General features: G+C 48.8%; 1 long non-coding RNA gene across 1 annotated transcript; it reads right to left on the bottom strand.

Moving 5' to 3' along the window:
• Positions 1-14072: 14072 nt before the first annotated feature.
• On the bottom strand, positions 14073-19379 carry LOC135904942 (uncharacterized). The gene is made up of 2 exons (XR_010565261.1): positions 19250-19379; positions 14073-14479 (listed from the first exon to the last, which is right to left on the bottom strand). It is a non-coding gene; the product is annotated as an uncharacterized lncRNA (long non-coding RNA).
• Between the last annotated feature and the right edge of the window lie 6752 nt (positions 19380-26131).

Genomic DNA, 26131 nt, shown 5'->3' with positions numbered 1-26131 from the left:
GGTCTGTGTTGGGGCCGATATTATTCTTGATTTACATTAATGATATAGCCGAGCATATAGATACTGGTGTTGAGGTTCGCTTATTTGCGGACGATTGTATATTGTACTGCCCAGTGAAATCAATAGATGATCAAAAATTACTGAATAAATCCTTGGAAGGAATCGACAATTGGTGCTCCAAATGGAATATGGAAATTAATTTTGAAAAGACCGCTTGCATGACTGTCTCGAACAAGAAAATACCACTGTGTTTTAATTACTTTGTAGGCAACAAACAAATAGCCCGCACGGCAAAACTAAAGTATCTTGGTGTCACCATCTCAAATAACCCCAATTGGAAGAATCATGTAAACAACATATGTGGAGCTGCTCAGCGATAACTTGGATTTTTGAAAAGAAAATTGGCGCATGCAACGCCTGCAGTTAAACTTAAGGCCTATACAGCTGTTGTACGCCCTTCTTTGGAATATGCTAGTGTTATATGGGATCCTCACCAGCAATATCAGATTAACCAACTTGAACGCATTCAGAGACTTGCAGTACGGTTCATATTTTCAGCGTATCGCAAAACAGTCCGTAACCGCTTTGCTTGCTAGGGCAAATTTATCGACACTGGCAACACGCAGAAAAATCGCACGACTGAAGTTTTTGTACCAGCTCTCTACTAATACATTTAACTTAGATCAGTCACGCTATTTGCTACGTCCTGGCAGAGTCTCTCCCCGTGTGAATCACCCTTATGTTTTTATGCCTTAAAATGCCAGAATTTATGTTTAAATATTCCCCCCTTGTTAAGACAATTGAAGACTGGAATGGCCTTGATGTACAAATTTTTGATGACACAATGACTGTGCAATCATTTGAACGGAAGCTGGAAATGTACCTTTCGTGATGTATTTATTTTGTTTCATTGCTTGATGTGTTGACAAAATGTGTCAATCCTCCCACCCTGTACCAGCCCGAAAAGGGCTAACAGTATTCGAAATAAATAAATAAATAAATAAATAAATAAATAAATAAATAAATAAATAAATAAATCGCCATGTGTCTAGAGCAGGCTCCGGGAAGTAACTCATTAGGTGGCACCTCAGTCTGCTCAAATGTGTCATTACTGTCTCTTTGTCCCAGCTGTTGAAGAGCTCACCAACTGGAATGAAAATAACTTTCATAAAGTTGAAAACGGCTTGGATTGAATGTGGCAACATGAAATAAAACAGTCTGTAGGCGCATCGACAACAGCACCCAGCGTAGGTAACGATGATACATAACACACTAAAGCAGCAAAATGGTTAACCAACAAACTAATTTTGCAGTTCTGAATCTTCTAATGCGCCGGCTGTTATGGCTGCGGGAAACTAGCAGATAGTCGGCAACCGACAAATAAAGCAAGAATAATTGCCCGCCTCTTATAAAACTGGCTAACATAACAATATGAGCTTACTTTGTCGTTGCTTAGGTTATACTGTTTCTGGAACTCTACTTTCCATTTTTTCACTTTGAAGAAGTTACGGTCCTTATCTCGATAAGCTGGGTGCTTTGTTTGAAGGTGGTGGGCTAGCTGGATTGGCACTAGAGAGCTTTGTGCAAGCATTTCATCCCACAAAACTAATTTCTGCAGATTCGAACTTCAGGAAACTATCTTGGCACCCTCGTAACTTCAGCATTGTGATGGCATATAGTGCGCATCACGCCAGGCATTAGTGTGACAAGATCATTAACCTTGTCAACACTACAAATAGGAATGGTTCTTGGTGTGCGCCGAGTGCCGTAATAAGGCCGGTTGTAATGGGATAGTAGTAGCAACAATAGCAATGATGATGGTGGTTCCCCTTTGATTGGCACAGTGGCGAGCACCACTTTTCATAGCAGTGCGAAACGTGCTACAGACCGCTACACTCTACTCTTGAATTCGGCATGGTTGAACTCGCGGTGGGCGTGCACACGACGGTACCACGGATTCTAGGAACGTCATTGCAGAACACTGATTTAGAACCGCTGCCCTTGCATGTACATCAGTGCGATGTCGTGTATTTCAAAGTATTTTTATTGTGAAAGCAATTATATGGGCACTCTAAGCACATTTATGTCATTGGCGGCGTCGTGATGCTCTGTATAAAGGCCAAGTGCAGTAACATCGTGGCCGCGTGCCGTATGCTATAAGTGCGAGTGAAAGCGTGCAACCATCATGTTCAGCTCACCCTCGCAGGGTGAGCTGACGTTGGTGGCTCGATCTCACATACGCAGAGAGGAAGCGCGCTGTCTTCCATTATGCGCAAGGCACTGGGAGGGTGAGGGCCGGGTCCTACTCTGGTGATGGATTAAAATAAATGGGCAGCTAAAGTATACAGGTATCTGTACTTGAGAAGCATGTACGCAGAATGGAGGAACAGGTCAATAAAGTTGACAGCCAAGTACTGGGTGACTGAAAGAGACAGCCAGGAGTCATCAGAAAGAAAGTGAGAGAAATTGGATGAAAAGAAAAACAACAAAACATTTCACAGACGATTACGATACTCTCTGATGCGAATTTTGAGCGCAGCTGTTTAGATGTTTTGAATTGGCAATACATTGTGGCGAAGAATTTGATTCTGAAAGCCGGGGTGTTCTTGAGGGTGGCACTGAACCTCTGCCCACCCCAGTGCTTCTTTTTCGCACTGGCCGCATGCGCTGCTGGCACTGCGCTTTCCTCCTCACCCTTCTGCCATACCCTCCTCTGTTTTGAGCCTCATGGTTCTGGTGCACCCTTCTCGGGCCTCTTCGCTTTTTTAATCCCCCACTCTGCGTCGCGTTCGCTCTCATGTTTTGCTGTGCTCGTTCACTCGGTTACAAGTGGCACCGATTTTCGCCGCAGGAATGGGCGCCTAAGAGCTGCACTTTAAAATGACCATGGCGATTTACAAGAATGGGAAGAAATTAGAAGGGAAAGTCTGTATAATAACACAAAAGGTGGTGCCTTGCTGTTTGAGGCTTGAGCTGGTTGCCTAAGGACAAAAACATACCAGAGCAAATATTCACAGCAAGATGAGACGTGTATGCCGCAGCAATAATCGAGGACACCATTCAGCATATCCAAATGTAATGCAAAGGGATTCAGCCAGTGAGACCTTGAGGTAACGTGCATACACTTTTCAGAAGAATTTGTGTTTAAAGTCGACGGAAGCATATCAATCGGTCAGCAGTCAAGACAAATTTAACAGGGATAGGCGGGCTAGTTGGTGGTCGATATTGGAATGCATCACGTAACCGCGCAAACAACAAAGGACGAAGAAGGAAGTTCTTGTGGCAACAGCTACATAGGGCAGACGGGACGGTGTCTAAACGTCAGACTGCAGGAGCACCGCGCAGGGGTAGAAGGATTGGCGGGGGTGGCAAATTGGCTGACCATTGTCGCCACTGTCGTAATTGCACGTCTAGGTTCCGCGACACTACAGTCTTGAATATGTTCGCTTCACAACTGAGCCGAGAAATCTATGAAGCTTACTGTTGTTGGATTCTCACCCGTGCTCTTGGGACAAAGGAACGACAACACAGTAGTGCAAACAATCACAAGGGCATTTATTGCACCTTTCATAGATCAATGACTGCTGGCCGAGTTGCCATCCACAAAACATGCTGATGCGCGCGCGCCAAATCTAGGAAGTCCGACTCACCGCGACCGGATAGCGAGCGAATATATTCGCGAACCAAAGAGGAAGAGCCTTCTCCTTTTCGCGCCCAAGTAACCCCGCTGGTAGGCGGCGTTAGCAGCGCGACACTCGCGTTATCTCTCGTACTGCGCTTCAACCACACCGACCGCCGCGGGTTTCTGGCCACGCGGCGAAGCTGCATTGCAGGAGACGAGAGCTATGCGGGAAAACAAGATATCAGGGGACGCGTGAGAGTCGCGCATCCCCACATCCCCCTAACCTTAAATGACTACATATTGCGGCGAAATATGTCACACGGTCTAACATGAACGCGTGCTTCGCGAACAAGGTAGTACATGCAACATTGGCCGCGCCGAGGAAATGTCCACACGCTGTCCATTGTCCTTACATTGTCCTTGGGTACACCGCTAGCGTCCACAAGTCACAGCAGCAGCTCTGCAGACTCGACGGCACGATCCCAGGCCAGGACTCCGGAAATGGCGACGCAGAAGTCGGTACGAGCAAGCGTCGCTCGCGCCGACGCGCCCTGCTGGCAAGAGCCGCCGTAGCTGTCGGTGACCGCCGGCTCTTTTCTCCGCCGCCGAAGGTTGCGAGCTGGATACAGGCGGCCACCGAAGTCGCTGCGCCGAACTGGCATCACCATCGCCCTAGGTGGCTCGATCGTAGTCCGGGGCACCAGCACGGACGATGTGCAGGTAACAGTCAACCAGGCGTGACTACAATCACGCTGCGTACACCCAACACACTCAGCAAACACTAAAAAAAAAAAAGCGCATCGCTCACGTGGTACGATGTTCAACTCGGCTAGAAAAAGATCGGGTGGCTACTCAGATGCTAAGTTCAAGTGAACGAAGCTCGCTTCCTTGAGTCGAACGAGTAATTTCAATTCGTGCGAGGCTAAACAGAATGAGGGAAGCAAATTGCAACACCTCAACGCCACGGTCCACCAGGTTGTGTCCCTCCACGTGCGACAGGCAGCTTCGTAAAGCCTTAGGCCTAAAGTGTCGCTACCCTGACAACAACCGGTATCCAAAAACAACACCCAAAATGAGCGCAAAACAGGCTGCCGCGATGAGACGTCAGCTCTGTGAGGTGGTCCTACTCCGCTCGGTGCACACATCTGAGTTGACGGCGCCCACCGTCCCAGACGATGTCGGAGCGCCCGGTGCCAGGCCGCCATACCAGTCAGCCCGTAGTAGCACCCGTGGCCCGCGGCCACCCGGCTCCCAGAGCCGCGACTTCATCAGAGTCAAACAGATAGAAGAAGCTATTTACATGAGAAATTCCGACCACCGACGAGATTTCCGTACTCACTCGCTTCAGGCTTCCCAATGCTCCGCGGGCGCTAAGCCTCGCTCTCCCAGGATGCAGACCACGTGGCTCTCGTACCGACAAATGTCTAAAAAAACACTTGCGAAAAGGCTTTGGATGTTGACAAGTTCAAACACACTACAGCCGCAGTCCCCTCGCTCAAGAAAGCACGCCGCCAACGCTAGCGATCAAAATCCCCGCTGGCCCTACGCTTCGGTTCAAACAAAGGTCTCGAACGAAGCGAAACTGTTAAAACTATCGTCCGATGCCCCACGTTGGGCGCCAGATGTGGGATTCTCACCCGTGCTCTTGGGACAAAGGAACGACAACACAGTAGTGCAAACAATCACAAGGGCATTTATTGCACCTTTCATAGATCAATGCCTGCTAGCCGAGTTGCCATCCACAAAACATGCTGATGGGCGCGCGACAAATCTAGGAAGTCCGACTTACCGCGACCGGATAGCGAGTGAATATATCCCCATACTGGATCCCAACGCCTGGTCGTACGCGCGTGCCGTCACGCGAACGGTGGCGCGTTCGAACGAGGCTTCACGAGACGGTCTTGCAGAAGCATGGATCGGCGCACGCGCTGCTTGCCGGCCCGAACCAAAGAGGAAGAGCCTTCTCGTTTTCGCGCCCAAGTAACGCCGCCTACCGGCGGCGTTAGCAGCGCAACACTCGTGCCATCTCTCTTACTGCGCTTCCACCACACCGACCGCCGCGGGCCCCCGGCCACGCGGCGAAGCCGCATTGCAGGAGACGAGAGCTATGCGGGAAAACAAGATATCAGGAGATGCGTGAGAGTCGCGCATCCCCACACTGTATAAAAATGCAATCTGGCAGCTGCGTAAGCAGCTCTTCAGTGTCACTGAGTGATAAAGAGTTCAAATATTTACATGCAATTTTGTGCCACTCACGCCCGCATGCCAACGTCGAGTGATGGTTGTCTGATGATTAGCAAGTGTGATTATGATACATGTATAAATGTGGGATTTCCCGGAGTAAATCTCAGTTGAAGTTCCGCGCCTGTCCTGTGTGTTTCCTTCTTTGTCCTTTGTTGTTTGCACGGTTACATGATGCATTCCATATCAAGACAAGCAAGTGACAGTTGGAGTATTGTTGGAAAAAAGGCAGGGAAGAGATTAATACATCCGGATCCGTTACAGGCATAGGTAGCAGTACGAGGTAGATAGATTTTGAGGAAGAGAAAAAAGATTAAGGAGATGTATGCACTAATGTATAGCACACCTGAGTAACTCGAGCAGACTAGGTGACTGTTTGTCACCGTCCCATTTCAAATGAGATGCCAATAAATCATCAGCTGCACATGACGCGGCTGTGCGGGCCCTATGTTGAAAGCGATCTGCGATGGGAACAGAGTGCGCCGAGTGCTGATAGCTTCGTGTGTGCTGAGTTCTTGCCAATTAGTTCGCATTGAAGTTAGAAGCAGCACGAAGGTCAATTCGTTTGCTGCTGCTGCTGCTGCTGCTGCTGCTGCTGCTGCTGCTGCTACTGCGCTTCCTCATGCCAGTGTTTTGACAGCGAGTGTCCACGGTCATCGAGCAAGATGCGCTCATGTTTGCTTGTGCGCGCGTGACACCATGCTTGTTAATTTAGTTAGTGAGGGAATGTTTACAAGCTTATTCAGCCACTAAAACTACGGTGCTTACTTCGTATCACTGTCTAATAATTTGCTATCACAATCGATGCTTTGCCTTTATGGCAAAACTCAGACTTTTTTTGTATGGCAACTAGACAGAATGCATAACTTGACGCCTGGTAACACAGCCCAGTATCTGACGACTCGGAAGGTTGAGTATACCTCAGTGGAGTAACTAGCATGTTCGCTACAAAATACACCCCATATCTTTATCAACTTAAAAAAAAAACTTTAAAAAATTTTTTTTCACGGAACTTCAACTCTCTTGAGCTGTTGTTTTCAAAGTCTGGGAAACATCTTTATTAGCGACAGTGCCACACCATGGGAGGCGTCAATAAGTAACTTTCTAAGGCTGTAACGAACCTACACAGAGTAAACATATATTGCCTGTTGCTGTAGCGCTGGTAACAACAACAGACGCAGTAGGTTTAAGCAATGGAATGGTTTATTGAAGATATCGTGGCTGCTTTTATTCTGTACGAATCAGTAGGTGCATGCGCACTTCGTCATGTGATAGGCGGACTTGCAATGACGCGATACGGCACTTCGTCCCCCTTAGAAGCCTAGCCTGTCGGATGGTCACCTTGTGCGCGTAGAACGCCTAGGAAGTCCTAGGCCCGCCGATACACTTGAGGTTGCAGCCTCAGCCAAAGGGGAAGCGCCTTCTCCTTTCCGCGCCCAAGTAACCCCACCGTGAGGCGGCGTTAGCAGCGCAACACTCGCGCCACCATCTCTCGTACTGCGCTTCAGCCACACCGACCGCCGCAGGCCCCAGGCCACGCGGCGAAGCCGGATTACAGGAGACGGGAGCTATGCGGAAAAACAACGTATCAGGGGACGCCTGAGAGTCGCGCATCCCCACACCGTCCGTTAAGTTTCGCGCGCACGCTTCGAGATTCCAGTGGCAGTTATAACTAACGAGAAAGCGAAGAGGCGGGCCCTCGACGTCCGCGCTTGCTGCTTTCACGACAGCGGACTATTTATCTGTTGTACTCGAACTACGCTTTTGGTGCACCGCCACCAACTACGTGAAAATATCCACAAAAGCATGACGACGACGCTATAACGAAGATGGAGTGACGAAGGTGGTATGACGCCGATGACATGGTGACGACGGCACGAAGACAATGCGATGACGGTTCCCGTATGACGCTGAAATAACGATGGCGCAACGAAGATACTGACATCACGACGACGATATAGCCATGAATGCATTATTGCTGCTTATGACGACGACGCTATTATGCGACAATATAGAACAACGAAGACGGTGCGACGGCAATAGCATGACGACAGCGGGATGCCAATTCTGAAGTGACGGCGAAAGTATGACGACGACGACGACGAGATGACGATGACTGCAAGGCGAAGATGGCGATGGCACGGCGACGATCGGATGACAAAGCATGAATGACGAAGATGGAATGATCACGACGGCATCGCAACGACGGTTAGACCACGAATGCATGACGATGACTATATGACGGTGAAGCGATGACGATGTTGGCGTGCAACGGTATCATGATCAGGATAAACTCATGACTGCATCATTGCGGCTGCGTGATGACTAGGGGATCTTGACGACGGCATGAAAACGAAGGAATATCAGAGCCGAACGAATTTGATGAAATCGAATTCATTCGGTGTTTGTGTTGGAGCTCAAGTCCGTGCTTACGTGCATTACCTGCCACCCCGGCTCGCCTCGGTTCGCACTAGATCCGATGCCGGTTTGCAATATTGCCACATGGTGTGGCGCAGCGAGAGACTGAAGAAGAGGAGAACGAGGTTTGTCTCGGCATCGCACGTCGCCGCTTGCGTTTTTGTAAAAGTGCAACCGCCTGTATCCGATTCAGCTTGTATACCCCAGCAGGGTATACGCGACAATTTGGTGGAGCTTGCTGGGTACGCTCAACTTATTCAGGAGACCCCACTGGGCAGCAAGAACCTCGCCCCACAGTTGGAGTTGACTCCAGTTCACCGCACAAGCCGGCGAATCCGAGGCCTCGCCCCAGAGTTTGGAAACCTGCAGGAAAAAGTGATGACTGCGACCACTGCGACTTCTACGGAACGGGTGACACCAACTTACCTAACGCTGCTGAACCCCCAAGTGCCGATGGCTTTTCATGGCGACACATTTGAAGACGTGGAAGACTGGCTGGCGGAGTTCGAGCGCGTGGCTGCGTTTAACGAGTGGGATAACAACGCCAAACTCAGGAACGTCTACTTCAGCCTCCAGGATGGTGCTCGCACGTGGTTTATGAACCGCGAAAGTGCCCTGTCATCCTGGCCTGAGTTCCAGCGCAAGCTACCGGAGTCTTACTCCAGCCACGATCGCCGAGAAAAAGCGGAACGGCCCCTTCAGTCACGCGTCCAAAAGCTCAACGAGAGCGTCACGATGTACTTGGAAGACATGACGCGTCTCTTTCAGCGTGCCCATCCGAGCATGTCGGAAGAGAAGAAGGTGCGTCATCTGATGAGAGGCGTAAAGGAGCAGCTCTTTGGCGGTCTTGTTCGGAATACGCCCAAGACTGTTGCGGAGTTCCTCACCGAAGCCACCGCGATGGAGAAGACCCTTCAGCAACGGTCGAACTTGTACAACCGACAAGTAAATGCCGCCTGCACTCCGGATACGCCGGTAGGCTTCATGATGGTGTCATTCAGCCTTCGCACAGTCCGTGGTCCTCCCCGGTCGTTCTAGTCAAGAAAAAAGACGGAACGCTTCGTTTCTGTGTTGATTATCGACGCCTCAACGATGTTACCAAGAAGGACGTGTACCCACTACCACGTATCGATGACTCTTAAGACAGGTTGGACCCTGAAACGATTTTGGCGATTTTCTACAAACGTAGTGAGTCGTTAGAGTAGGTTCTTCTGTCATTAATTGATGCATCTAAGTGCTCTGCGTAAAGCGTGTAATTTATTATAAGGTTTTAAAAATACACATCGCTGCCGATCGCAGCGCACTGCTCGGCGGAATTTTAAGCCGCCCCTACCCATATGATGCAAATAACCCATATTACGTCACATGGGCGAGCTATCTGATTGGCTGACCAGGGCGCGTGGTCGATAATTTTTCTAACTTTATGGGGAACAAATGATGCTCGTAATAGTTGGAATGTTCGTTACTTTGTTTTTGTAAAAAGAAAATAACTTAAAGAGAATACACAAGAATAGTTTTTTAGTACACTTCAGCACTTCCGGCAGACAGCAAGTGTCGTCTGCTTGTGTTACAACGTACTCCATTTTGACGAGAGCTCCGCGGTCAGAGTCGGTCTCAGTCTTTTCGCGAGCACTATGATTCGACTTTGTTGCCTTGTGGACTGCAAACCTAGCGACCTGCAAACCGCGAGTCCAGTATTAGGGCAAACGCAAGCGCAAGGGGACAGGGTCTGGCCGCTTGACTGTGCCGGGATGAGCCACGAGATGAGCAGAAGGGCAAATGTGAACGGTCTGCACGGTGCAGCCACCTGGTGGCACAGAGCTCAACCATAGACAGTAGCAGCAACGAAGTGTATTCTTTGCTGCTGGTGTGTGTTTTTCGCAGGAGTGTAATCATCAACACGTTGATTTATAAATGTTTAAAATGCTTTACACTTGGTTAGAGCAATATTAGCGCTTTGTTTGACGGGTTAAGCGCTGCGCCAGCAAGTGTCTGGACCGTGTAGACCGATCAGGCCGCTCACGTACGTCTACGCTAAAGTTCCTTCATCAGCTTGAGTTTATGCCTCCAGTCATTTGCCGAAATGACCAGCTTGCCTGTTTTTAGCGGAGTACCGGACACGTTCGGCGCTACGACAGAATGCTCGCAACGCACGCTGCTTCGATAGCTCTCGGTCGACGGCCAAGCGGCTAGCGGAGAGGTCTCGCGCGGGAGGGTGCGTGCTCCTAAACAACCGGAAGTGAACGATGTGACGTTGCATCGTGACGCTGAACCAGTGAAGGCGGAGCTTAGCGCCGCTCGCTCGGCGAGCGAGTTGAGGAGGAAAAGCATAGCTAGGGAGGAGGGTAACTTCTAATCGCTTGCAGCTCCATTAATACGTAACGCTTCACTTAAATTGTGGTGCGAATGTTCTACTTAAGCTGTACCCTACGCGCCTACAAAATTTGTCCGAACCGTTTCAGGGGCCCTTTAAGTATTTTTCGTCTCTCGATCTAAAGAGTGGTTACTGGCAAATTGAGGTCGATGAACGAGACCGCGAAAAAACTGCTTTCGTCACTCCAGATGGCCTTTACGAATTCAGAGTACTTCCCTTCGGTCTCTGTTCGGCCCCAGCAACTTTCCAGCGAATGATGGACACCGTTCTCGCTGGTCTGAAGTGGCAAAGCTGCCTCGTCTACCTTGACGACGTGGTTGTTTTTTCAGCGAGATTTGACGACCACCTGAAACGACTGCGGCAAGTTCTCGAAGCCATCCGATCCGCTAACCTCACCCTTAAGCCTCAGAAGTGTCATTTCGGCTACAAGGAGCTGATGTTTCTCGGACACGTGGTCAGCGCGGAAGGCGTTAGCCCCGATACCGCGAAAACTGCTGCTCTAGCCTCGTTTCCAACACCGACCGACAAGAAAGGTGTCCGACGCTTCCTGGGCCTTTGCGCATACTACCGGCGTTTCATCGAAAATTTTTCAAAGATGGCAGAGCCGCTTACTCGCCTCACGAAGGGCGATGTATCGTTCGTCTGGTCCTCAGAGCAAGAGACTGCTTTCACCAAGCTTCGACAGCGTCTGGTGTCAGCACCCGTTTTGGCCCACTTTGACGAGGAGGCGGACACGGAAGTTCACACAGACGCCAGTAACGTTGGTCTTGGTGTGGTCCTTGTACAACGGCAGGAAGGTATTGAAAGAGTGATCGCCTACGCAAGTCGCACACTATCGTTATCAGAGACCAACTACACCACCACGGAGAAAGAGTGTCTTGCCGTCGTATGGGCGCTGGTAAAATTTCGACCTTACCTTTACGGCCGCCCATTCAAAGTTGTAACTGATCACCATTCGTTATGCCGGCTTGCAAATCTCCGGGACCCTTCTGAGCGATTGGCACGGTGGAGTCTACGTTTGCAGAAGTACGACGTGACCATCGTGTACAAGTCGGGCCGCATACACGAAGACGCTGACGCACTCTCGCGCGCCCCTATCGACCACGACATTGAGGACGACGGCGCTTTCCTTGGGGCCGTAAGCGTTACTGATCTGTCCACACGGCAGCGCGCAGACGACGCACTACGGCCTATATTCGAACATCTGGAAGGACGAAACCCAACAATACCCCGGCATATCACTCGAGGATTGTCGTCTTTTTGTTTACGACATGGCGTCTTATACAAGAAGAACACCGCTGCCACCAACAAGACCTACCTTTTAGTCGTTCCAGCCGACCTCCGTGCCGAAGTTTTGTTCGCCTGTCATGACGAGCCTCCGTCTGGCCATTTGGGTTTTACGCGAACGCTTGATAGAGTACGTGCGCGAATCCTACTACTGGCCGAGACTTGCCGAGTGTGTTAAGCGGTACGTCCAAGCCTGCCGTGAATGCCAGCGCCAAAAGTCGCCAGCTGTGAAGCCTGCGGGATTGCTGAATCCGATTGACCCACCTGGCAAACCTTTCGACCAGGTCGGCATGGATCTTCTGGGCCCGTTTCCATTGTCATCTTCTGGAAACAGGTGGATAATCGTCGCCACGGACTATTTAACGCGATATGCTGAGACAAAGGCGTTGCCTCGAGGCACAGCTTCCGAGGTTGCCCAGTTTTTCATACAGAGCACCGTCCTACGGCATGGCGCCCCATCGCACGTGATCACAGACGGAGGCAAAGCCTTTACAGCACAGCTAATTGAAGACGTTTTTAAACTCAGCTGCACGACCCATCGAAGGACAACTGCCTATCATCCACAGACAAACGGCTTGACCGAACGACTGAACAAAACGATGACTGACATGCTGTCTATGTACGTAGACGTACAGCACAAGACGTGGGACGAGATACTCCCTTACGTAACGTTTGCCTATAATACTGCTACGCAAGAAACAACACGCTTCACGCCGTTTTACCTCGTTTACGGCCGTGAAGTGCAGACTATGTTAGAAGTAATGCTGCCGTGCGACAACATCGATCATCTCGACCTCGCCCAAGATGCCGAACTTTTCGTACAACGAGCGGAAGAAGCCCGTCAGCTTGCCCGAGTGCAGATAAAGAAACAACAGAGCATCGATGCGCACCATTACAATAACCGCCATCGACATGTCGAGTTCAAACCTGGTGATCAAGTTTGGGTCTGGACTCCCGTGCGCCGAAAAGGACTATCCGAAAAGCTTTTGAGTCGCTACTTCGGACCTTAAAGAGTGTTGCAGCGAATTAGTGACGTGAACTACGAAGTCCTTCCTGACGGAAGTCAGCCTCCCCGACGTCGACAACCGCAATCTGAGATTGTGCTCGTTGTGCGTTTGAAACCGTACTATAGCCCCTAGTATTCGACGTTTTCAGCTGCTTCGATTAGTTTTGTGGTTGCTCGTCCATCAGTGCCTTATGACTATCTCGCACAGCACAGTGATTGTGACTATAGCCTATGTGTTCGTCCTAAACCATCTCGGCGCTCTCAGGTCAAGGCTATGCATGCTTTCCTTCTTTTTCTTTTTGAAGAGGGGGTAATGCCACATGGAGTGGCGCAGCGAGAGACTGAAGAAGAGGAGAACGAGGTTTGTCTCGGCATCGGGCGTCGCCGCTTCCGTGTTTGTAAAAGTGCAACCGCCTGTATCTGATTCAGCTTGTATACCCCAGCAGTGTATACGCGACAATATATCTAGTAGCGGACAATGGGGGGGCACAAGACAGCACCTTTCGCATACGCATAAGTTCACAAATATATCCGACACACCAAACCTGTGACGGACGGGAAAGAAAGCTTCGTCTAAAGATAAGTCGCCTTTGATATCTCGAGGTCTTCGCTCGTCGAGTCCTTGCGCTCCGCAGCTGGCGAACAGACTCTACGCAACCAAAGACAGATATGGAGACATTGCGGACGACTCCGAAAATAGCTGCTCGGATGCCTACTCCAGTAGCGACACGCTCTTTCCCCACTCCAGTGTCTCCGCCATCGCAACCTGCCGGCGTACTGGGAACGGAGCCGTGTGACACGAAGCTCACTGGAAGCTTTAACGCATCACGTGTGAGACGCGGAAGTTTCTCGTGCATGGTTATCAACGCTACTGTAGCTATCGTGGATGAAGTCTTGCTCCTCCCGTTTCGCACCAGCCAGCTGGACAGGCATTACAGTGACACTAAGGCCGCCATCTTGGAACTAATCACTGCGCCTGAGCGGTTGCGCATCCAGCAGCTTCCGTCACCGGAAGAACTGTGACCGTCGTCCTAGCCAGCTGCTGCGCCGCATGACTCATCCCGCTCGTACCTCCGGCAACACGCTGCTTCGCCAGCAGCTCTTGCAGGGATCCAACGTTCAGATGGTTTCACAAACGAAATTTAAATTTCAAGAAGGCGCAGAACGCTCACAGAATATAACTGTCGTAGAATCAATGAAATTTTTGAAATTAACCATAGTCGCAAAATCTAGCGTTACAGAGATGTTGCTTCCAAATGTGGAACGCCACGATCAAAGCAGCATAGCGGCGTGCGCAAAGTGCGTCGTCCTGCAGAGTTGGTCAGCGCTTCCTGCGACCGGGGTAGCAGAGGCTGTCCATCAGAGCGGCGCGCACGCGCAGCTCGTAGGCCCGCGCGTCGGGCCGCCGGGCGGCCGCCTCCTGCATCTCCCGCTGCAAGGGTCCCCGGCGGTGCCGCGCGTAGCCCTGCGACAGGCTGTCCAGCAGTGCCCGGCGAAGCGTACACTGCGCGTCGCAGTCGGGTGGACGCGGCTGCACGCGAAGACGGCGCATGGTAAAGGCGCCAATACACTCCGACGTAACGCGCGCTCGTCATGGCGACGTTACGTTGGCGAAAACACGACCCCCTACAGTCCGGCGGCATTCGGCGCGCTCGGACGTCGTCCGGCGCCGAATGCAACCGACTGCATTTCGCGCCGACCGCGCCGAGCACGGAGGAAGGAAACTAGAGGCCCTGACGTCACTATTTGTGAAGCAAAAGTGAAGCCGGAATTTCAGCGTTGCTCATGGCGATGCTCCGCCTTTTGGGCCACCCTCCTCTCTTGTTTACATCTTTCGCGAAACCACGCCACGCTGCGCGTGGTTCGCGCGCGCTCGCGCAACATCCGGCAGAGCACGGTGCAGGTAACACAGCGCAACAAGACACGGTGACTAACGCGAACCCGCCCACACAGCGCCTTTGCCACGGCACGAAACCTTACCGGAGCAACACGTGTGAGCGCTCAAAACCATGATAACGCCGCCATTGTGGCCCAAAAGGCGTGGCCATACAACAAAAAATAAATAGAAAAGCAGCAAAAAACGAGGACCTACTATGTCATTTCCGCCACACTTTTTTCTCCTAACGCGCGGAGGGGGTAGGGCCTGTTTCCTTCCTCCGTGGCGCCGAGCAAGTTAGTGTTCCTGCATATGCTCCCTGCGGGAGCAACGTTACTAGTAGCGTTGCTGCGGAAGCATATACAGGAACACTAGAGCAAGTTAGCGCCTAGCGCCCTCTCTCGTCGAGGTTGAGACTCACTCGGTCGGTCAGAGTTTGCGCAATCGCGAGCTGATTGTCGTAAAAGGACCATTTATCCAAGCGCATGCATGATAATACGGTATATTGCCAGGATTGAGCGTTGGAAATCGGTTATGAATATTTCGAATTAGGTCAAGTTTTCAAGATTAAAAAAAAAGCGGCACATGAAAACGTAACTGCCTCTAAACTTTCCATGTAAACAGTACCCCCAGGGCACAAATAAAAAATCTCTACATTTCTCTTTATTAGGCTTCTGAAACTCGCGCTATTCACCACGAAGTATGTACGCCCAGCCTAGGAGCTCCTCTGCAAAAACAACATGTTCGCTACGCTCATAGCCTTTTTATAAAAGATATATGTAGTATAAAAAAGGGCCTATATGAAGATATGAACATAATATACATACATGATCGAACAGCGGAACATAGCTATGTCAATAAAGTAAGTACAGCACTTGTGATGCTCTTTCCTTGTCTGGCCAGCGCTGCTGTTTGCCAAATATGAACCTCCATCGGCTCGCACAAGTCTCGCTAATATAGAATACTAAATCAAGCTTGCGCATACTCCAATAATGCGGGCAACTATAATTTAAATGAACTAATGAAAGATCATTTTTAAGGTCTTTGAGGAATGTGTTCCACAATGATGCTGAAGCGAAACTGGCAGTGAGTTTGCCATAATAAATTCATGCTCTATGCAACAAAACGTTTTAGTGAGAAGAATTCCGTGCGAACTTCAGGCGCTTTGAGTCTATATATATATATATATAGATGGCGAACAAAAACGAGGTAGGGAACGATCCCTCGCCTTCGCATTACGCTTGCGATGCTCTTACCAATTTAGTTACCGCGACGTCGTTTCCCCATCCACATTGTGGGATGTTTGTGTTTTACTACTAGAACTAACCCTGGGAGTGTTAGCCATCACCACCACTCAAAAAACCCAGGCACGGATGTGGAACATCCTTTCTGCTGCAGCTCGGTTCCTTTCGGGCCCCTCGGTTCCCTTTCTTCTCGTTATGTATTGGGTGGTTTCTTAGCTTTCCTCTTGCTACGCCAGGTGTCAGCACATGTCTTACTGGTTTGCTTTGCCTCCTCATAGAGGGCGCGGTAATTTTGAGGCATGGACATTTAAAAATGTATGGGCGGGTAGACATATAGAGCTCCGCTGTAAAAAAAAATATGTATTCTAGTACAATTGTACAATGTCAAATTTCCTGAATGCGTCAGCTGGTAAAACAGGAGCACTTAGGCAGTACCACTTGATTTCAACCCGTTCCCTTCTGCACAACAGTCAGATGCTCTAACCATTTGACAATGCACTACACAATCACCAGAGTTGACAAAAGTGCATTTAAGTACACACATACAAACATACTAGCCCACCGGGAAGTGCGCGAAATATCTTAAGAATGTTAACGCAATAAAAGAATGCCGCCACACCCTATCTTACCATGAACGTCAACGTTAATACGATTAGCATTGAAGCAATGTAATGATGCAACGCATTGCCACCACCGAAACGACTGGTATATCAGCCATGCATGCAGCCGTGTGGAGTCTTCTTTCTCGTCGAGCTCCCGTAGCTGCTTTTGGCAGCGCCAACAGGGTGTCGCAATGAAATGTTCTTCTATATGAGCTTGTTGATAGGTGAGTTGGTGCATATTAGTAAACACTTTTATAACTGCGCGAACAAACGACCACACAGAGAGCACACAAGGACTGCGCCTGTCCTTGTGTGCTCTCTCTGTGGTCGTTTGTTCGCGCAGTTATAAGACTCTGTGAGATGTTTTCAAGCGAAGCTTGTATTGGCTCACAAGTTTTGGTGGCGTTGTGGTCACGCAAAAAACACAGCTGCTCCCGGAGCAGATCAGCTGCGGAATAAGGTGGTTTGATGAATTGACAGCTGTGCCGGCGCCGGAGCGTGAGCCCTTAGCAAAGATTCCAGCTGCATATACGCGCGCAACCAGTCGGAGCCGTTTCACTTCCCCAGGGGAGGGAAAGGGCAGGAAATGGTTTTGCGCACACTGCCGCCGGCTTCATTTCCATTCAGTCAATTCTCAGAAAACAGCTGGGACGGCCACGCGTCGTGCGTTCCCACGAGGAAGTGGCAGCCTTCGACGAGCGGCGGCGAGAACTCGCCTGTGAAAGGGGTCGCCGACAGCGCGCCGATCCAGCCGTTGGAGTCGCCCGAGCCCACGCAATCCGACAGCAACAAAAAGAAGATCCTGAGCTGAGGGAGCGGGAGGTCGAAGCGATCCGGCACCGTTACCTGGGGGGTACTTAACTGTGACGAAGGTCAGGTGCACGCAGGAAAAGCTTCGATTATCCCCACTTTACGGTAGAGGAAGGGTTGGTCATTTTTTTTCTTTCTGCTTTTAGTTTAGTTCGACTGAACCACGTTCCGTTTCACTTCTGTTCCGGAACGAAAAAAAAAAATGATCCGTAATGGTTCATAGCGGTTCTGTTTTTGCCTGCAGGAATTTTCGAAAAGAAGTAACGATAAAAACATAGTATTTATTTCTCTCAATATGTGAATTATGAATGTCTAAAATCATGCTCAGTTCCCTGAGTTAAGGCATTGAGCATGATCTCAGAAGCAGCACGTCGTCGAGTGTACTCGACGAAATGCGCGGCTGCTGTTCCAATAGAACGAACTTGGACAAATGTGAACGACAACCTTGCCGTAGGAAATGAAACGATGAGCTCTTCAGTGCGCAAACCCTGGGTTTATCTACGATGCCGATCTGCTAGTGCACCAAGCGGCAGGCTTAGATGAGTGGAGCGCTCGACCGGCTACCGCTCACACTATCCCTGCCAAAGATGCGCGCTAATCCTGACGTTGCCTAACGTCGGTTGTTTCGGACTGCCAACTTTCCCCAGGAACCGAAAACCAGTCAAAAATATTTCGGTTACACTAAGCAAAAAGTAATAAACAACATTCCAGTTATGTTTTTGCTCCGCTGAAAAATGTCGTTTTTTCTCCGTTTTTTTTTATTCGCTCTGTTCCCACACACTGGGAAGTGGTCCGTGTGGCTAATGTACACTTAGCACAGCGGAGCCGAACCTCGCAGATTGCGTCTCGAGCGCCAGTTAGTGGCTACGGTGTTGCGCTGCTAAGCAGGAGGTCGCGGTATCAAATCCCGGCCGCATTTCGATGGGGGCGATATGCACGAACGCCCGTGTACTTAGACTTAGGTCCACGTTAAAGAACTTCAGGTGGTGCACATTATACTGGAGTCCCCCACTATGGCATGCCTCATGATAAGATCGGGGTTTTGGCACGTAAAACCCTATAGTTTCAACTTCTCGGGCACAGCAGATGAAAGAGATTGTTTATTGCTAATCGCATTACCGTTTACAGTCACCTTCCATTTCGAGATCCCACTGCTGCTTGCGTCCGAAAGCAGCACTGATCGAAATTGACGTCAAATAGGTTCATTGAAGAGCGCAACATACACAGTGGCACATACCCAGTAACTGATGCTGGTGTGAAAGAGTTTCATTGAAGGGTGGCGCATGCCCGTGCAGTGTTACATGCCCAGTCATCCAAGTTGATCCGACGGTTGGTTTCTTACCCAGTTCACTCAAAACAGCAGCCGGATAGTTGAGTATGACTACCCAATGGGTATGACTACCCAGTGGGTAGTGGGAGAGTATGACTACCCAATGGCCAAAGCTGACGGGTAAACGTTTGGGCGCGGACAAGATAAGCAGCCTTCCTCGAAAACAAAATGACATACATACATACAGACAGACAGACAAAGTGCGAAAAAGCAGAGCAAACTGAATTAAGTTCCGAAATGATGCTAATCGCAATAAAAAGTGATGGCAAACGCAACGAAGTGTGAGCCCAAGAGTAAATCCAGTTATGCGCTTGATACGTGTTTAGTAACCGTGGCTTATTCGTGGTTGATACCCGACAAACTCGACAACGATCCCCTTGAGTATTCGCATTCCTTGGCTGGGCACACTGCGCACATTTGCCGTCCGCCACTGACTCACCCTCGCCGTAATAGTTTGCAAGAGCAACAGCACCAGGTGCAGCAGCAAAAGGGACCGCATTACTTCTTCAGCGCCCAGCAGCTCCTTGCATCTCGGAATTTTTTTGGTGCTGCTGCCCCTCAGACATGAGCCATACCCACTACGAGGGATGGCCCAAAGATCCTATAGTAGGAACGAACGCAACAAAACATATATACATTAACAAAAAAAAAGCTGAATTGAAAAGGGATCGATAATTGAAGGTATTATACGTAGTTGAATAAGCAGGCACATGCGAGCGTAATAGATATAATTTAAATGGATGAAAGCTTCGTTGAATGGCTCGGATGGCCATTCAACGAAGCTTTCAAAGTGGCAGTGTCGCCCGAAAGACAAAGCATCACTTGCGATAGAAAATTAGTACACAGCTTTATACGAAGTAATTAAGGATGGTAGTGTTATCGGCCATTTATAAAAACTTGGAAACATTCGCTAATTGAATTAACAAGTCAGCGCTCACAAGCAGGCGTGGACACATCACACTCGATGAGCGCGGACAATCGCTGTTAAACACCGGTGTGAGCAAGGGCGGCAGCAGCAGCGAGCGAAGTCACCTTCGTGCGGTCTGTCGTTTCAACCCACAGCGGTGTGAATACAGCGCCCGCAAAGCGATGAGCCGTTTGCAGATCCCTTTCAAGATACGGCGCGCGCGGCCGTGCAAACTACACTTAACAGCTGCACCCTTTGGGAGGTGTATTTGTCCCACTACGATAATCGTCCTCTACCGTGCTTGCATCTGCTTCCTTAAAAACACTGTGCTCGCTACTTTCCTATCGAGGATCTTGTGTCACGCTGATAACGCGCAAGCGTTTCGTGACTTAGAAGTACCGGGCTCGCAGCGTTAAAGAAAGGAAATGCGGGCAAGACAAATAACGATCGCGCTAAACTGGTGGTGTTCGCAGTGGATGATGACACTCAACCCTAACAAATGTAAGTACATGTCTTTTCACCGCCGTCGCAACCATATTGTTTTTGAATATACCGTTTCTAACTCCCCTGTTGAACTCGTCCTGTCTTACAAATACTTAGGTATCACCATTTCTGATGACTTATCTTGGCGACTGCACGTAACTAACCTAATATCATAGCTAATAAAAGATTAGGTTTCTTAAAACGTCACCTGCGGGAAGCCCCTCAACACGTCAGACTACAAGCATACAACTCACTTATCAGAAGTAAACTGGAATACGCATCACCCATCTGGAACCCTCATCAAGCATATTTAACAAATGCCATCGAAGCTGTACAAAACCGAGCTACCAGATTTATTCACTCTTCATACTCATACTACGTTAGCATATCATCTCTAAAATTACAATCAGGTTTGTGTGATCTTTCTGCTTGCCGTCACATTGCCAGTCTTGTTTTGTATCACAAGTTTCTTTATTCGCCCCTAAGACAAGAACCATACATCTGCGCACGCCCACCACGCTGATCCCATCGCATCGGTCACCCTCTTCAAGTTTTGCATCCACGAGCCCGTACTACTACCTTCATGAACTCATTTTTTTCACGAACGGCAACTGACTGGAACGGCCTTCCCCACCATATCGCTGCCATAACCTGTCCATCCACATTTTCGACTTCTGTAAACGCCTGCATCTTGTAAACCCCATACCTTATGTAACACCCCAGAAGGGGTCTTTAAGGAAAATAAAGTGATCTGATGTGATCCCAATTCTGCGGTACAAGTTCCTCGGCGTAACGCTCTGGGTCAACCTGAAATTTGGGGTAGGGCCAACTTCACATTTGCAGGTAGGACAACTGGAATTGTCAGGTCGCGTCATTTTTCATTAGCATAAACATTTCCAGCTAGCATATCGCACTTTGCGCTAAAGTTGGTTTGGTAATTGCGGAACCCTATTATTCCAATTTAGCAGCAAATATTGCCAGCTTGAATTTTTAGAGGTAGAACTAGCACCCCTACTTTTAGATGTTTCTGTACGTGCGCATTTTTCTGCCCAAGTTTTTTTAACCACTTCGTCAAAAGTACTTCCTCTGGTCGAAGTCGACTAAAAGCACTGGCAATCAAGATTGCTGGCCTGACGAAGATCTTGAAAGAGCAATCTGTAAAAATACGTGCCGCGCTAATAAATGCTTCTAGCAATTTTAGTAATTACGCCTGTTTTTTGTTCTGCATCTGGTACATTGCAATGTTTTCTATCATACCAATAGACGTATTAGACTAATACACCAATATACCAATAGATCTATAAGACTGATACACTAATAGCCCTAATAGACTGTATTGGTGTCAATAACCTCATAGGCTATTAGCTTTCCTGTCAGAACTTTTGCTAGGGAGTGAATTAGTCTGGAATTGCTAAGCCGACACCCGTGACACTCTATAGACAGGCTAACCGTGCTTCCATTTGTTCTGAATGAGATTGTGTTGAAGCAATGTGCTTTATGTGAAAAAAAAATAATAATACAGACCTCCTCTATGACCAATTTCTTCCGGGTTCAGAGCTTAAAGGGACACTAAAGTGAAAAATGATTTCTTCTGCATAAGTAAATTACCGTTCTACAGCACAAAAAACACCACTCTTAAAACGATAAGACGTTTGGTAAGCCAGAAAAAGCGCAATAACGAAATACGGGTGGCGACGCCTACTTAAGTTCCCGCACCTGGGGGCTGTGACGTCTTGGATTTTGATGACATCTTCTAGGGCCTACTAAATATATAGAGCGGTACAGATTGACTACATTGTGTTCTAAAGGAAGCAAATATTAAGCATGGCAAGTTTCGGGAACCTTTATTCAGCCAACGTGGCCCAACATGCAAAAACTTACTTTGGAATCCCTGACGTCACGCTGACCCACCGGCGCTGGTGGTTTCGGCGCGCAGTTAAAATACTAATACTTGTACTTTCATTTTCTCATCTAAGAATCAAACATTTTTTTTTAAATGACTGCCTGCAGGGTTCTCAAACAATGCTTCATTAGTTTAAACTGATTTATTGTTTCGCTTTAGTGTCCCTTTAAGCTGTCAAGCAATTAGCAGATGTTATAACGTGCCTTAGAGACCGAACTATAAGTGAAATCACTTGTTCTGAATATTATTCACCCTTTGCTTATCCAGGGAAAACAGGGGGAAGGCGGGAGGTGGAAATTAAAGACGATGAGCAAAACGAGAACAAGGTGAAAGCTGGAGCAACGTTTCAACAAGTGGACTTGTCTTTTCCAAGGCGACATATACTTTCCTCGCCACTGTATACAAAGGTGGCGTTCTTCTAAAGCGGAGAGGGCGTAAGGCGGGTGGGTGCGGCAACGAGCGAAGGCGTGTTAGGGGCGACGGTGTAGAATTGAGAATGAAGGAGTACTGTGCACAAGGCCAGTGACACGGCCGTCTGTCAATCACATGTCAACGGCCGTGTGTCAGCCGGCGTGTCAGCGTCGTGCACAGCACCCCGCTATTACCTGTTTCATATATAAAGCAAATGTCGCCTTGAAGAATACAAGTTCGCTTGTCGAAATGTTGGCTCCTGCTTGCCCCTTCTTCTCGTTGTGCTAATTCCCTTTGCTTGTGTAACTTTTCTTATAAGGTCCTTTTTCCCTGAAGAAAAAATAATCCAAATACTTTTTTTGTGCATCAAGGGAATTTTTTTTATGTTATGTTATGTTATGATGCGGTAGAAAACAAATTTTCTCAATTTGTTAACTTGTCATCATCAGGTTGTACGAACGAAGTGTATAAGAGTAGAAATGCAGGCATTTCTCGGATGCACAACTATTTCCAAAAAAAAGAGAGTTCTTTTTTATATGCTTGTCGAAACTGTTTATAGTTCAGTGCAGCTATCGTTGTCAGCTGCATTCATTTTTTATATGAAAGCTATACAGAAATAGCACCACGCAGTAGATATCTAAAAATATTTTTTTAGACGCAAGAATGTAGAAAAGCTCCTTCGAATGCAATGACCAGAATAATGCGAAAACTTCCAACCGGCATCTTAAACACATCGGGGGCATAAATTTCTATCTTACTACAAATTGCACCTCTACATTGATGCCGCTATCGGACATATCGCCACTTATATCCGCCACCACAATGCCTACGACCCTAAAGCCGTGATACCGATGTTCTGAGGCCACAGTTTCTTTTCGTTTCGCCATATTACTCTTGTGGAAAAGTTTCGGAATCCCACGTTGCGCTGACTTGTGACGACACGCATGAGCAGACGTGTGGAGAGCAGGGTTACTTTCGTTTCTATTGTGTTGTTCATTGCTCGCCTGCTTGACACGATTGTATACTTGAGGTAGGCCAACCAATTGAACTAGTCAGCACAAAATCTCAGACGAAGCTGGGTATACCCATTCGTATAGCGCGTCGACCTCGCCAACAAGGAACCTCGAGCCGCGTTCAACGAACGCTGAACGGACGCGCCTCGCGTGGCATCGGCGCACACCTCTACTCTATAGTGAACTAGAATACTCTAGTTCACTATAGTTCACCATGGTGAACTAGTATTCTAGTTCACTATACTCTACTCGTAGGCATCCATACTCACAGGCCTAGCACGGCTTGGCTTGGCCGGTGAAGGCACGTAAATTTGGTTACTCAAAACTAAGCGCAAGTAATTGTTTGCTGCTAATGGAATAACCACTAAATTGTAATTAAACGCTAAAACGCGAAAGCCAAAATTGCTATTCTTATCATGAACTGTATATTTTATTTCATTATTTCTAATAGCCTTTCCTTGTCGCCGTAGTTGCGCTGTCAGTGCAAGACGCGGTTTTTTCCAGGGCCCCGTGGTGCCGACAAAGTCACAAGTGTTTTGTGCATGGTTTGAGCTTGCTCCTGGTTTTGATTTGCTTATTTTTTTAGTCTCTAAATAATAATTTGGTAGTTTCCTTCTTTTTTCTCTCTTTTTTCGTGTGTGTGGGTGTGTTTCTTGTATAGGATAGTCAGAGCGCCCTCTTGCGCCGCCTGCTTCAACACGTGTAACCAGGTCGGACGAAAAGTCTTTATAGCCTTTAATAGTAGCCTGGACGTGGCAAGACTAATAACTATTAGTGGTTTTACTGTGTGTGCTTTGGTATCAGGAATATTGCTTTGGTAGGAAAGTGAGAGCGTGGCCGCGTGGTTGAACATGTGCGAAAACGTGTCATACCTTAAGCCCGTGCGGCATCCATTGCTTTTAAAATATTGGTAAGAATTACTTTGTGGCATTTTAAGGATTTAGATTCAGTGCATGTCGGGTTCTCCTAGAAGGCACGCGCTCTGCAATATTGTCACTGTCGGTAATGTGGGAAGAAAAGGACGCTGATGGTGGCCTTGGAGACGACGAAGAAGCTGGTTCACTGCTTCTTCTGATACTTGGCCAGGTTTTGGGTGATATTAGGCTTTATTAATCTTATTTGTTCAGCTCTCACTGATTCTAACGCCAGCTTCAACCTAGGCTGATGTCGATAAACTCCCCCGGCAGGGGTTTTTCCCCATGGGCGGCCTCTATTCCAACGGATGAATTACCTCTACATTTGTTCATCCGCAGTGGTGTGAGCAGCATCCCGGTGGCTCTGGTTCCTTCAAATGGAGGCTTTATACGTCTGACCAACACCAGGTGATCCAGAAATCTCTGCATGCTGCTACCTCTTCATACCAGACCATCACGGAAGTGAGGCAGTTCGGCCGCGGAGGTATCTTGTGTCGGTCGCCAGACCAGTCCTGTGTCGCGGATTTGCTTAAGTGCTCATCATTCGCGTCATCACCGGTGAGTGCCTACATCCCTGCGCACCTCGCCTGCACTAAGGGAATACTCAGAGGTGTCGATGCTTATCTTCCTCCCGCTGAAACACTAGAGAGATTCTCTGGGACTGGAGTAATTGTTGTTTACCGATGCATTCGAATGGTAGGCAAAGCGCGGGTCCCAACAGAATCAGTCATAGCAACTTTTGCTGGAATGTCCTGCCCATCAGAACTAAAGGTGTGGCCCTTGTGTTCAGAGCTGAACCCCTGGCGTCGCGTCCGATTCACTGCCGTAATTGCTGGCGATACGGCCATAGTATGGCGGGGTGTAAATCAAGACAACGTTGTTGCCCATGTGCGGAAGCACACTCTCAAAGTGATTGTAGTGCCCAAGAAGAGCGATGCTGTCTCTGTGATGGAAATCATCGAGCCAATTATTATGCGAAGCATACTAGCCGCACAACCACGCTCTTCCTTGCTGCGCCGCGCGCGGCCGCGTAGCTACCATATGACGTCATAACAGCTGCAAAGCGGGCGCTTAAGCTTCGCCTTCAAGAGTGGAACGCGACAGCGTTCCCGTCGACCCGCCAAGGGGTGTAAGACAATGGGCTACGGCGCAGCGACTACGCGCCCCGCATCGGACGCGGTGAGCGTCGAGCAACTCAGCGTTCGGCGCGACAACGAAATGTGCGCCTGAGCAAGCGACCCACGCCTGTGCCTTAGAAACAGCTCGTTTCTAAGGCAACACCGCGTTCACTAGAGGCGCTTTTGTACCGCTTTGAAGCATCGAACTCGTGGCTCAGTGCAATAAAGAAAATAAAAAGAACTCGTGGATCAGTGGTAATGTCTCCGTCTCACACTCCGGAGACCCTGGTTCGATTCCCACCCAGCCGATCTTGCAAGTTGTTTTTTATTCATGAAGTCCCTGCTGGGATTTATCGCTCGCGGCCAACGCCGCAGACACCAACGACACCGGCTTTTCTGCGACGCGAGCTCCTTAACGCTGTCGCGTTAAAATAAAGGCTAGTATGCTTCGCATCCTGGGCTTAACCTTAGCTAAGCCACAGCCATTTTTTTAAACTGTTCTGTTAGGGCTCAAGAATTACAGGGGATTGAAATCATTGATCGACGACGCTGCTCTAGGATGAAGGTCATAA

Source organism: Dermacentor albipictus, chromosome 4 (assembly GCF_038994185.2).
Source record: "Dermacentor albipictus isolate Rhodes 1998 colony chromosome 4, USDA_Dalb.pri_finalv2, whole genome shotgun sequence".
In the NCBI taxonomy this organism is placed as follows: Eukaryota; Metazoa; Arthropoda; class Arachnida; order Ixodida; family Ixodidae; genus Dermacentor; species Dermacentor albipictus.
The sequence above is the reverse complement of the archived record's forward strand: the minus strand, read 5'-3'. Positions and strand labels throughout refer to the sequence as shown.